This window comes from Oryx dammah, unplaced genomic scaffold (assembly GCF_014754425.2).
Source record: "Oryx dammah isolate SB20612 unplaced genomic scaffold, SCBI_Odam_1.1 HiC_scaffold_11, whole genome shotgun sequence".
NCBI lineage: Eukaryota > Metazoa > Chordata > Mammalia > Artiodactyla > Bovidae > Oryx > Oryx dammah.
Window position 1 is genome coordinate 22983616 of NW_024070195.1, and position 11204 is coordinate 22994819.

An 11204-nucleotide genomic window follows, 5' to 3' on the forward strand; every position below is an offset into this window, starting at 1 on the left:
TGGCCTTGGTGCCTCAGGCTGGTGACCTGACAAGAAGCTCAAACTTTCCAGACAGGTCAATGGGGCTTTGTTTCTTTTCCTCTGTCCTGAACTACTGTTTTAGATGGACAAGACTATTTTTGGTTGAGTATGAAATAGAAAAAAAACAAATGAATGACTGACACTGTATTTCCAGGCCTCTAGTACTTCTTATTTCAGGGTGGACCAGAACTTCCAGATGTTCAAGCTGGTTTTAGAAAAAGCAGAGGAACCAGAGATGAAATTGCCAGCATCTGCTGGATCATCAAAAAAGCAAGAGAGTTCCAGAAAAACATCTATTTCTGTTTTATTGACTATGCCAAAGCCTTTGACTGTGTGGCTCACAATAAACTGTGGAAAATTCTGAAAGAGATGGGAACACCAGACCACCTGACCTGCCTCTTGAGAAACCTGTATGCAGGTCAGGAAGCAACAGTTAGAATGGGACATGGAACAACAGACTGGTTCCAAATAGGAAAAGGAGTCTGTCAAGGCTGTATATTGTCACCCTGCTTATTTAACTTATATGCAGAGTACATCATGAGAAATGCTGGGCTGGAAGAAGCACAAGCTGGAATCAAGATTGCTGGGAGAAATATCAATAACCTGAGTTATGCAGATGACACCACCCTATGGCAGAAAGTGAAGAGGAACTAAAAAGCCTCCTGATGAAAGTGAAAGAGGAGAGTGAAACAGTTGGCTTAAAGCTCAACATTCAGAAAACGAAGATTGTGGCATCCGGTCCCATCACTTCATGGGAAATAGATGGGGAAACAGTGGAAACAGTGTCAGACTTTATTTTGGGGGGGTCCCAAATCACTGCAGATGGTGACTGCAGCCATGAACTTAAAAGACGCTTACTCCTTGGAAGGAAAGTTATGACCAACCTAGATAGCATATTCAAAAGCAGAGACATTACTTTGCCAACAAAGGTCAAGGCTATGGTTTTTCCAGTGGTCATGTATGGATGTGAGATTTGGACTGTGAAGAAAGCTGAGCGCTGAAGAATTGATGCTTTTGAACTGTTGTGTTGGAGAAGACTCTTGAGAGTCCCTTGGACTGCAAGGAGATCCAACCAGTCCCTTCTAAAGGAGATCGGTCCTGGGTGTTCTTTGGAAGGAATGATGCTAAAGCTGAAACTCCAGTACTTTGGCCACCTCATGAGAAGAGCTGACTCATTGGAAAAGACTCTGATGTTGGGAGGGATTGGGGGCAGGAGGAGAAGGGGACGACAGAGGATGAGATGGCTGGATGGCATCACTGACTCGATGGACGTGAGTCTGAGTGAACTCAGGGAGATGGGCGGAGGCCTGGCGTGCTGCGATTCATGGGGTCGCAAAGAGTCGGACACGACTGAGCGACTGAACTGAACTGAGCAGACAGAGGGCTGTGGATATGCACATGTGGAGGTTCTGTGCCAAAATAAAATTGCCCTGAAGAAAAAATTCAGAAGCCTGAAGCAAAGGCTTAGGTGTACATAAGACCCAAGGATGAGGACTGGGAGCTGTCTGGAGGAAAGGCAGAGGGAAATAATCCATTTGGTGGCCCCACTGGAAAGTTGGAGAATATCTGTGTTGCAGTGTTTGTACTGTAAAGCCATGCTTTATCCCCTCTGTGGGATCTTTGGCACAATCTCCATTGATCTCAATATTTCTGTTAGCACTGCAGTTTTCTGGGAACAAGAGAGTGTTGAGTTCTGTCCACTTGAGAGTGTGCTCAGTCGCTCTGTCATGTTCCACTCATTGTGAGTCCGTGGACTATAGCCCACCAGGCTTCTCTGTCCATGGAATTTTCCAGGCAAAATTATTGGAGCAGGTTGCCATTTCCTACTCCAGGGCATCTTCCTAACCCAGGGATCGAACCTGCATCTCACATCTCCTGCGTTGGCAGGTGGATTCTTTACCACTGGCACCACCTGGGAAGCCTGTCCTCTACTGGGCAGGAGGCAAAAAGAGATCTCACAACTTCCTTACCCATTCCTCTGTTGATGGATGTTTAGGTTGCCTCCATGTTCCGGCTATTGTAAATAGTGCTGCAATGAACAGTGGGGTGCATGTATCTTTCTGAACTGTGCTTTTCTTTCCTGGGTATATGCCCAGGAGTAGGATTGCTGGATCCTATGGTAGTTCTATTTTTAGTTCTTAAAGGAAACTCCATACTGTTCTCCATAATGGCTGTATCAATTTACATTCCCACCAACAGTGTTCAAGCGTTCCCTTTCTCCACCCCTTCTCTTGCATTCATTGTCTGTAGATTTTTTTTGATGATGGTCGTTCTGAAGATATGGTACATATATTCAATGGAATATTACTCGACCATAAAAAGGAATGAAATTGTGTAGTTTGCAGGAACATAAATGGACCTAGAGACTGTCATACAGAGTGAAGTAGATCAGAAGAACAAATACCATATATTTACATTTATATGTGGAGTCTAGAAAAGGGGTAGAGATGACCTAATTTGCAAAGCAGAAATAGAGGCACAGACCTAGAGAACAAATGTATGGATACCAGGGGGGCAGAGGGTGGCATGGGATAATTGAGAGATTGGGCTAAAGAAAAAAAAGATAGACAAAGATATCCCACAAAAGAGTTGCCAGGCTGCTGGATCACGTACACTCAAGGTGCCTTAGTGAACTAGAGGAGTAATCATAGGGAATCTGAAGCCCAAGAATGGTGATTACGCTGGGCTGGTTGTGATGGGAACAGGAGCCATGGCAATGCATTTTCTCTGATTCTTGCCTTGCTCTCCATGCGGGGCCCATTTTTGAGCCTACCAGTGGGGCTTGCTGTCCTTACTCGTGTCTGTTATTTTCCTGTTCATTTCAGTCCTTTCCTTTTTTCTGGCTTTCAGTGCAGAGTTAACGCAATCATATTCCTTCATTCTAGGAACATAATCATCAGCCCATGCAAGTCTTCTTGTTTTATTTCTATTTTCACCTGTAACTCCATCCTCACATTGTCCTCACCCCTGCAGGCAGTTACTCTCTAATGTTTTCCATGTATCCTTGGATACAGAAGAATCTTTGAATATATTAATAGTACTGTACTAGATCTGTTTCTTACTTTTTAAAACCCAGTACTAGTATTTTTAAAGTTTAATCATGTTGTTGTTTATACATCTAGTTTATTCTAATTGCAGAATAGTATTCTACAATACACAGTACCATATTTTACCATATTTTATTTTGACAAAGGGTTTCTGGGTTACCTCCATCTGCCTTTGACAATAAGCAACGTGTGATGAACTTCCCTGGTAGTCCAAAGGTTCAGTCTCCGTGCTTCCATAGATCACTGGCCAGGGAGCCAAGATCCCACATGCCACAGTGTGGAGGAGAGTGGGGAAGCAATACTGGGATGAACAGCCTAATACTCCTCCCTGCGTAAGAGGCCTCAGATACAGCCTAGAAGAGGATGGCCGCTATTTGCACACTTAACTTCTTAAGCACCACCAAATTGCTCCCTACAACTCTATCTGTTATAGGGAAGAACAAAATCTGACTCCATGTTGGATCTGCTCCTTTTCACTTTAACCTTTGCTCTCCATTGCTTTTGTTATTATAATCACTAAAAGAATGCTGTCTATAGCTGTAAACATACATAATGGCCTGTTTTGGGAAACCCAGCCCTTCTGCCTGAATGTTAACCTAAAGTGCCTTTGTTCAGCTCTCAGAGAGACATTCAGACCCTGCCCAACTGTGAAGGGTTGTAGAAAAGAAGAAATCAACACATTCCCTCCTTGATGCTGGTCCGGCCAGGAGATACTTTGTAAGACTTATGGCTTTTATACTATATTTCCTCACCTCTTCCAGCTCCGTTCTATAAAAGAGACTGGTGTCCAGACCCTGATAAGATGGTACTCTAGGACATTAACCTTCTGGGACACCCAGCTTTCCAATAAAGTTGATATTCCTTGCCTCAACACATCCTCGCCCGATTACTGGCCTGTCTTGCGGCAAGCAGACCAAGCTTCAATTTGGTAACATACCCATTTACATTTCCACCAGAGAAGCTCTGAGATTCTTGCTCCTCCATCCCCACCCCAACAAAGGTGCTGTCAAACGTGCTAATTTCTGAAAATCTCCTGAGTGTAAAGTCATCTCTCACTATTGTTTTATTTTTCTCATTTTCTGACTACATGTGAGGGTGCCTATCTCTTCTGGAATTTTCTCTCAGGTCTTCTACTCATTTTTCAGTTTTCCATCTTTCTTTTGTTGATTTCCAGGAACTCCTTGCATATTTGAGACATTCATCTCCTGCTCATTTTAGACTTGAAACTGACTCATTAGCTCTGATACTGGTGTTATTCATTAGGTTAAAATCTTGAATTTGGTAATACATTTCATAAATTTTCACTTTGCTATTTATGTTTTTAAGGTCTTTTTCATCACAAGATCACAACTCTTACTCTTCAGGTCCTACCTGAGCTATTCAAACTCCAGATTCCAGAGAAAGGCTTTTTTGATTGGCTCAGTGCTGATTTTTGTGCCAGATTGCAGGTCACTAGACAGTGTGTCTGGAAGACCCTTGATAATGTTAGGGGAAGCACGCTGACTGAAACCACCCACCCTGGACAGACTCTCCAGTAACCATTCGCATGAGTTGCTTTACAACAGGAGGTCCTGGTAAGGAATACGGAACTAATAAGCCACCACCAACCAGAAGAGTTCCGGAAAGGTCAAAAGGAGACGCCGCGTGTCCGTCCACTTCCCAGAATCCCTCTCGCTAGCATCCATCTTGACTGAGCGATGCATGCGCCACCAGGAAAGACTCTGAGTCAGAATGATTGGCCAAAGACAACCTGGAAACTAATCCCATCACCATAAAACCCGAGACTGCGAGCCACATGGCAGAGCAGTTCTCCTGGGTTCCCTTACCCTAGTGCTCTCTGCCCAGGTGCCTTCTTCCAATAAAGTCTCTTGCTTTGTCAGCACGTCTCCTCGGACAATTCTTTTCCGAGTGTTAGACAAGAGCCCGCTCTTGGGGCCCTGGAGGGCCCCACCCCACCCCCCGCCTTCCTACAATAATAAGATAGCCATCTCAGGGCCAATCATTGTAACCAGGTCCCTGGTACAGTTCAAAGGCCTTTGGCTTCATTATTAAGAGAGTCCAAACTCTCATTCTGCCAGACGCAAGTTACTTAAGGCCTCTGAATCTTAGTCTCTTTAAGTGAAAAATATTTTATTTAAAAATGGATTAACAATATAATATGATTCTGGAACCTTATTCCAATGTGAAGTAGCAGCAAGGGATTCAACACATCAACAATTCTCTGGACACCAGCTGGGTGTCCTACAAGCTGGCTCAGTTCTGACACTATCTACCTGGAAATAGCATTGAAGGAGGAAACAGACAGAACAGGCTCCATCTTGAAAGCAGGACTCCATCTTGGGCCAGACTGTGGACTTTGAGCTATATGCCCATTATCTATGGAAATGACATACCAATTGGAGAATCAGACCCCCAGGTTGGAAGAGCCCCAGGGCTCGTACCTAGACTCTCCATTGCCTAAAAGAATACCCTAATTATCTGTGTAACTGAATAGAATCATAAATTCTATTTTGCTTATTGGGGTATGACCACAGGTCTATTGATAATGTCCACTGTTAACTACCTAGGCTTAAGGCATATGAATCACGGGTTAACTTTGATTGTATCTTTCTTTTCCTTTGTTCAGACTAGTTTCAGAGAATTTGGGGAGGTGGGTTTGAGCACATACACTTAGGATATATAAGGTTTTCACAAAAACTGGTCGGGGTCCTTGGTTAAGAGGAGAATCTGCCTTGGGCCCACCAGTGTAATAAACTGCACTCCACTATCTGCACTGTCCTTCTGAGTGAGTTTGTTTCCTGGAACGCGTGGCTACAACATTGCAAGACTGAAGACCCTTTCACTTTACTTCCCCGCTGCATCTCCCTCTCTATTCTGCCTCTTTAGCTCCTCTCTGATCTATATAAGCACGTGGCATCCAGACTCCAATAAGATGGTTATTTTGAGGCGCTAGCCTGCCCTCTTCTTGGTCTGCCAGCCCCCAGATTAAAGTCTCTTTGCCTCAACACCTCATCTCTCGGATTCAATGGCCTGTCGTGTGGCAAGCAGAGCAAGTTTGGACTCAGTAACATCACCAGTGAATATTATTTTTGTAAATTCTCTCCCTCCCACCCCTCATTAGTAAGAAGACACAAGAGCTAATTATCCTTATGATGACAATAAAGCCATTGCCACCAGCATCATCCCCTCGTAGCAGTCTCTGTATAGGGATTCTGAGACTGGGTGAATGGCCCCAAGAAGAAACAGTGAATGCACACAAGTCAAGGTACCCACCCAGGGAATGTGAAGGTTTCCTGTCCTGGTCTTGGTTCAGCCAATGACTTTGACCTTGGAAAAATCAACCGATTTACCCAGGGCCTAAAGAGCAATGGGACCCCTTCTGAGATCTCGTGACTTACCTCCTATCCCCAGGGAGCTGCCAATCTGAGGGAGTGAAGAGTGAGTACTACCCCTTGTTTCTCATAGAAATGGGGACAGATTTCAGATACTTTCTTCTAGGTCTCTTGGGAAAGCAATGACCTCATACCTTTGTGCTCAGTGAAAACCATGGGTTCTAGAAACAGGGACACCCCGATTCAGATTCTGACTCAGGTTTTAGTTGTGTGACCTCAGGAAGGTTTACTTTATCTCCTTGAGCTTGTAGACTCCTGGCCTGAAAACTGGAAACAAGTACCTGATTTCAGACATAGGCAACGGCAAGCAGCAGCGAGCAGTAGCTGGAAGCAAGACCTTTGTTCCCTGGACCGGGAGTCCTTACCACTGGACCACAGGGGTCAGCAGTTATGGTCTGAGTCTCTAGTTCTTGCCTGCTTTGTCAAAAACAAATGCAGGTGAGGAGGCAGAAGGTAAAGAGTTAAGTAGAAAGTTTATCAAAAAGAAAAATATATTGCAGAAAGACAGGCGAACTCAGAGAGAAAGAGACACACCTTTGGGAAGTTTAAATCTCTTATTAGGAGGCAGCCTTCCATGTATTTGTCTTCTTTTGGCCAACTGTATTTTTTTGACCCCATGGTTAATTTGCCTCTGGACCTTCCCCTGGATACTCACGCATCCTTCAGTTAAGATGGATCCCCTGGTTGGGCCAGTGGGGGCTCCTCTTTGGTTGCAACACACAGGCTTCTCGTTGCGGTGGCTTCTCTTCCTGTGGAGCATGGGCTCCGGGGAGTGTGGGCTTCAGTAGTTACGGCTTCTGGGCTCCAGAGCACAGGCTCAATAGCTGTGGTGTAGGAGTTTAGTTGCCCCATGGGATGTGGGGTCTTTGCAGACCGGGGATTGAACCCACGTCTCCTGCCTTGACAGGCGGATTCTTTACCACTGAGCCACCAGGGAAGGCCCTGATGCTGGTTTTTATATTGAGGTGTAGCTTGTGGAACCCTGCACCAAGGTCACAGGATAAAAATCTCTGGAACTGACCAAGCCCCAAAGCAATAGTTGCCATGAGCCTCCAGATCAAAACCAGCCAGTTCCCTGGCCCCATAGTATGTAAAATACCCACACTACTATCCACCCTATAGCATCCTAACCAATCACCCGAAATTTTCTGTCTTGAGGCTATAAAAATTGACTGCAAGTCTTTGAAAGTGTTAGTTCTCCTTTGAGCAGGCCTGCTGTTCTAACAGTCTCTCCCACTCTAGTAAACTTTATTCTCCTCTCATTGTGCCTCACATCTGGAAATTCTTTTCCAACCCCCGCAGAGACCACAACATAGATCTCAAAATATAGACAGGAGTTCAGTTACTATACAGTCGTAGGGCCCATTTGAACCAGAAATGCTTCAGGATTTGTAAACAGGGGGCTGCGGATGAATGGACAGCCTGGGACTCATCTTCTCGCCACAGGTGTGAACAGGCGGCCAGTTGTAAATACCTAGCTTGGAGCCCATCTATCTCCTCCCTCAAATGCACTTTAGGATTATTATCAGAAATCAATACATGTAGAAGTGCTGGGCACATTGCCTGGCGCAGTGTAAGTGTCACCAACGCTGCTGTGTGCGCTCAGTCATGTCCAACTCTGCAATCCCATGGACTGTAGCCCGCCAGTCTCCTCTGTCCGTGGGATTTTCCAGGCAGGAATACTGGAGCGGGTTGCTATTTCCTACTCCAGGGGATCTCTCCAACCACAGGGATTCTAACATCTCCTGCATTGGCCTGGGAAGCCCCGCTGCTGCTAACAATGACTTAAAATCTTAGAGCTAGGAAGAGCCTCAAGGGATGATCAGATCCGGGCTTCTACCTTCAGCCAGAATCTGATGTCCATTTTACAGATAAGGCAATTGACATAAAGAAAATTTAACTACTGAGAAAGTGGGTATTTCCTCCAATAAATGAGACCTGTTGGAAAAAAGACCTTTTTTTCCCCCTAAGGAAGTCAAGAGCTATCGGGGCTGTGTTCCTCGAAGGCCCCATTCTCTCCCCGCTGGAGCACACACCATGATCATAGAGGCACTGCGGACTTGCTATGGGAGCTTTTGAAATTTTCATCTTAAATTTACAGCTGATGAGTAGAACTCATCCTGAGCTTCACCATATTGTAAGCTAACCATTGTGTTAAAAAATAAAATAAAATAACGTTTCTTCCAGTTGCACTGTGAGTTAAGTGGTCGGTTAGAACTGTTCTTTCAGTTTCACAAGAAAATAGATGAGTACACTGACATGCTCAAAGAATTTTCATTTTGCTCTTTAAATCCCTGGTGGCTGTGAGAAATGGAATATTTCCTGCCACATCAGTAGACAAGAATGTCACAGTCACCAGTGACTACAGCCTTCAGATGTGAGCTGGTGAGCCCTAAAGGAACTCAGGAAGGAGAATACCTGCTGTCTAGCAGCCATCAGACTACAGTCGCTCCCTGCACTGAGCCCAGAGGAAAGGAAGCTTAGGCTGTGAAAACGGGACAACGGCCCCAGACAGCGAAGGTGTCCATCAAAGGAATGATTTCAGCGGGTCTAGACTTTTGCATCTTCCCGTACTTCAGAAAAGTGCTAAATTCCTTAACTTGGGACATCTGGTTTTCTTTCATTAACAATAATCTTTTGAGGTTCAGACTACTTGTCCTTTGCTAGAAAACTTATCTATATAACCTGGCTCCTCCCCTCGCTTCTCTAGAGCAGTCCTCTCAGGGTTATCTGAGATCCTGTCTCCTGGGCTTGGAGTCCTAAAAATTCGCATAGAATAAAATGTAACTCTCAACTTTTAGGTTCTGGAAAACTCACACTTAACGTCTCTTAAAATATTACTTCTCTCAATTTCTCTCCTCCTGGAACTCTTGTAAGTCGTCGACATCTATGTCGCCATCTCTGGGAGGAGAGAAGAGAGAAGTTGAGAGAAGTAATATTTTAAGAGACGTTAAGTGTGAGTTTTTCAGAACTGATAAAAGCTACCAAGCATAGATTCAAGAAACACAGGTGCTAAACAGGATAAAGACAAACCTACCCCTAGAACAGAACGTGAACAAAAGACAGACAGGGAAATCTGAAAAGCAGCGAGGAGAACATATCCTAAGCAGCAAGCAAGTCAAATGTCAGCAGACTTCTCAACAGCAACAAGGGAGTCTGCGGAAGAGTCCCTGACCTTCTGAAAGAAATGCCATTAAACTAAACGACCACTCAGTTAAACTCTAGCTCCAGAATAAGAAAAGAAACTGTAGTTTACCACAAACCTTTGCTGAGAGATCTCCTAACATTTTCCTCTCAGGGAGAGCAAAGTTAAACCCAGGAGGAAGAGGGAGGTGATGCAAGAGGCAGCAATAAGCAGAGACAGAGATTAAGCCATAAGCAGAGACAGAAGCAGAAGGAAGCATGAACTCTGTAGCAGAACAATGACACAGTGACTAACTGGGGTTATATTACAACAAAGTGTGTACAAGATTGTCTTCAGACATCAAAGTTTAATTTCAGACATCAAAATATCAAAGAAAACCTATATGGGAAGTGAACGTATTCATAGTTTACCTTATGACTCAGGTATAGAATTGTTTGGATATAGCGTGATAAAGAACATATTTAGTACTTATCTAACTGATGCTAAACTGAAGGCCTAAACTGAAGGGATGGGAATAGACGGTGAGTTTGTGTGTGTGTGATGAGGAACAGGGAGAACAGAGTGAAATCTTCCTTCTCCACAGTGGAAAGCTAGATAGAGCCCCAAATCCATGCTGTTTACAAAAAATGAAGGTGAACAGTGAAGTCATCTGCCAAAAAGGATGAACTGGGTGACTGGGGAGAGGAATAGGGCAAGGCACTGTTTCATAAAAAACAACTTAAAAGTAAGAATACAAAAAGTTTAAAAATTCAAAAACAATCTGTTGAGTAGATCTTGCTGGCAACTTTCTGTACTAAGATGGCATCATACATTTTTATTATTTTGCAAGGGTCTTATATGCTGACAATTTATCTTCGTTTATTTTAGACGTATGACACTCATAACTCATTACAACAATGACCTGAAGGCATTATTTTGCTCAAATGGAAATATTCCCTATTTAATAAGTATCAGTTTTTATATAGTAATCACTTTAGAAAGTTTTAAAAGCCTCTCATTGTATAAAAGCTCTTTTTAAGAAAGGATAAAAGGCATTTTGAGAATGGTGAAATTATTTTATAAATAAAGGATTAGTAGTGTATTTTAGGGGACAGTTCATATTAACCAACAAAATAAATTTAAAATTTCAAGGATATGCTAGTAATCAGAGAAGACAAATATCATAAGATATCATTTATATGTGATTTCAGTTCAGTTCAGTTCAGTCGCTCAGTCGTGTCCGACTCTTTGTGACCCCATGAATCACAGCACGGCAGGCCTCCCTGTCCATCACCACCTCCGGAGTTTACTCAAACTCATGTCCATTGAGTCGGTGATGCCATCCAGCCATCTTATTCTCTGTCGTCCCCTTCTCCTCCTGCCCTCAATCCCTCCCAGCATCAAGATCTTTTCAGATGAGTCAGCTCTTCGCATCAGGTGGCCAAAGTATTGGAGTTTCAGCTTCAGCATCAGTCCTTCCAATGAACACCCAGGACTGATCTCCTTTAGAATGGACTGGTTGGATCTCCTTGCAGTCCAAGGGACTCTCAAGAGTCTTCTCCAAAACCACAGTTCAAAACCATCAATTCTTTGGTGCTCAGCTTTCTTTATAGTCCAACT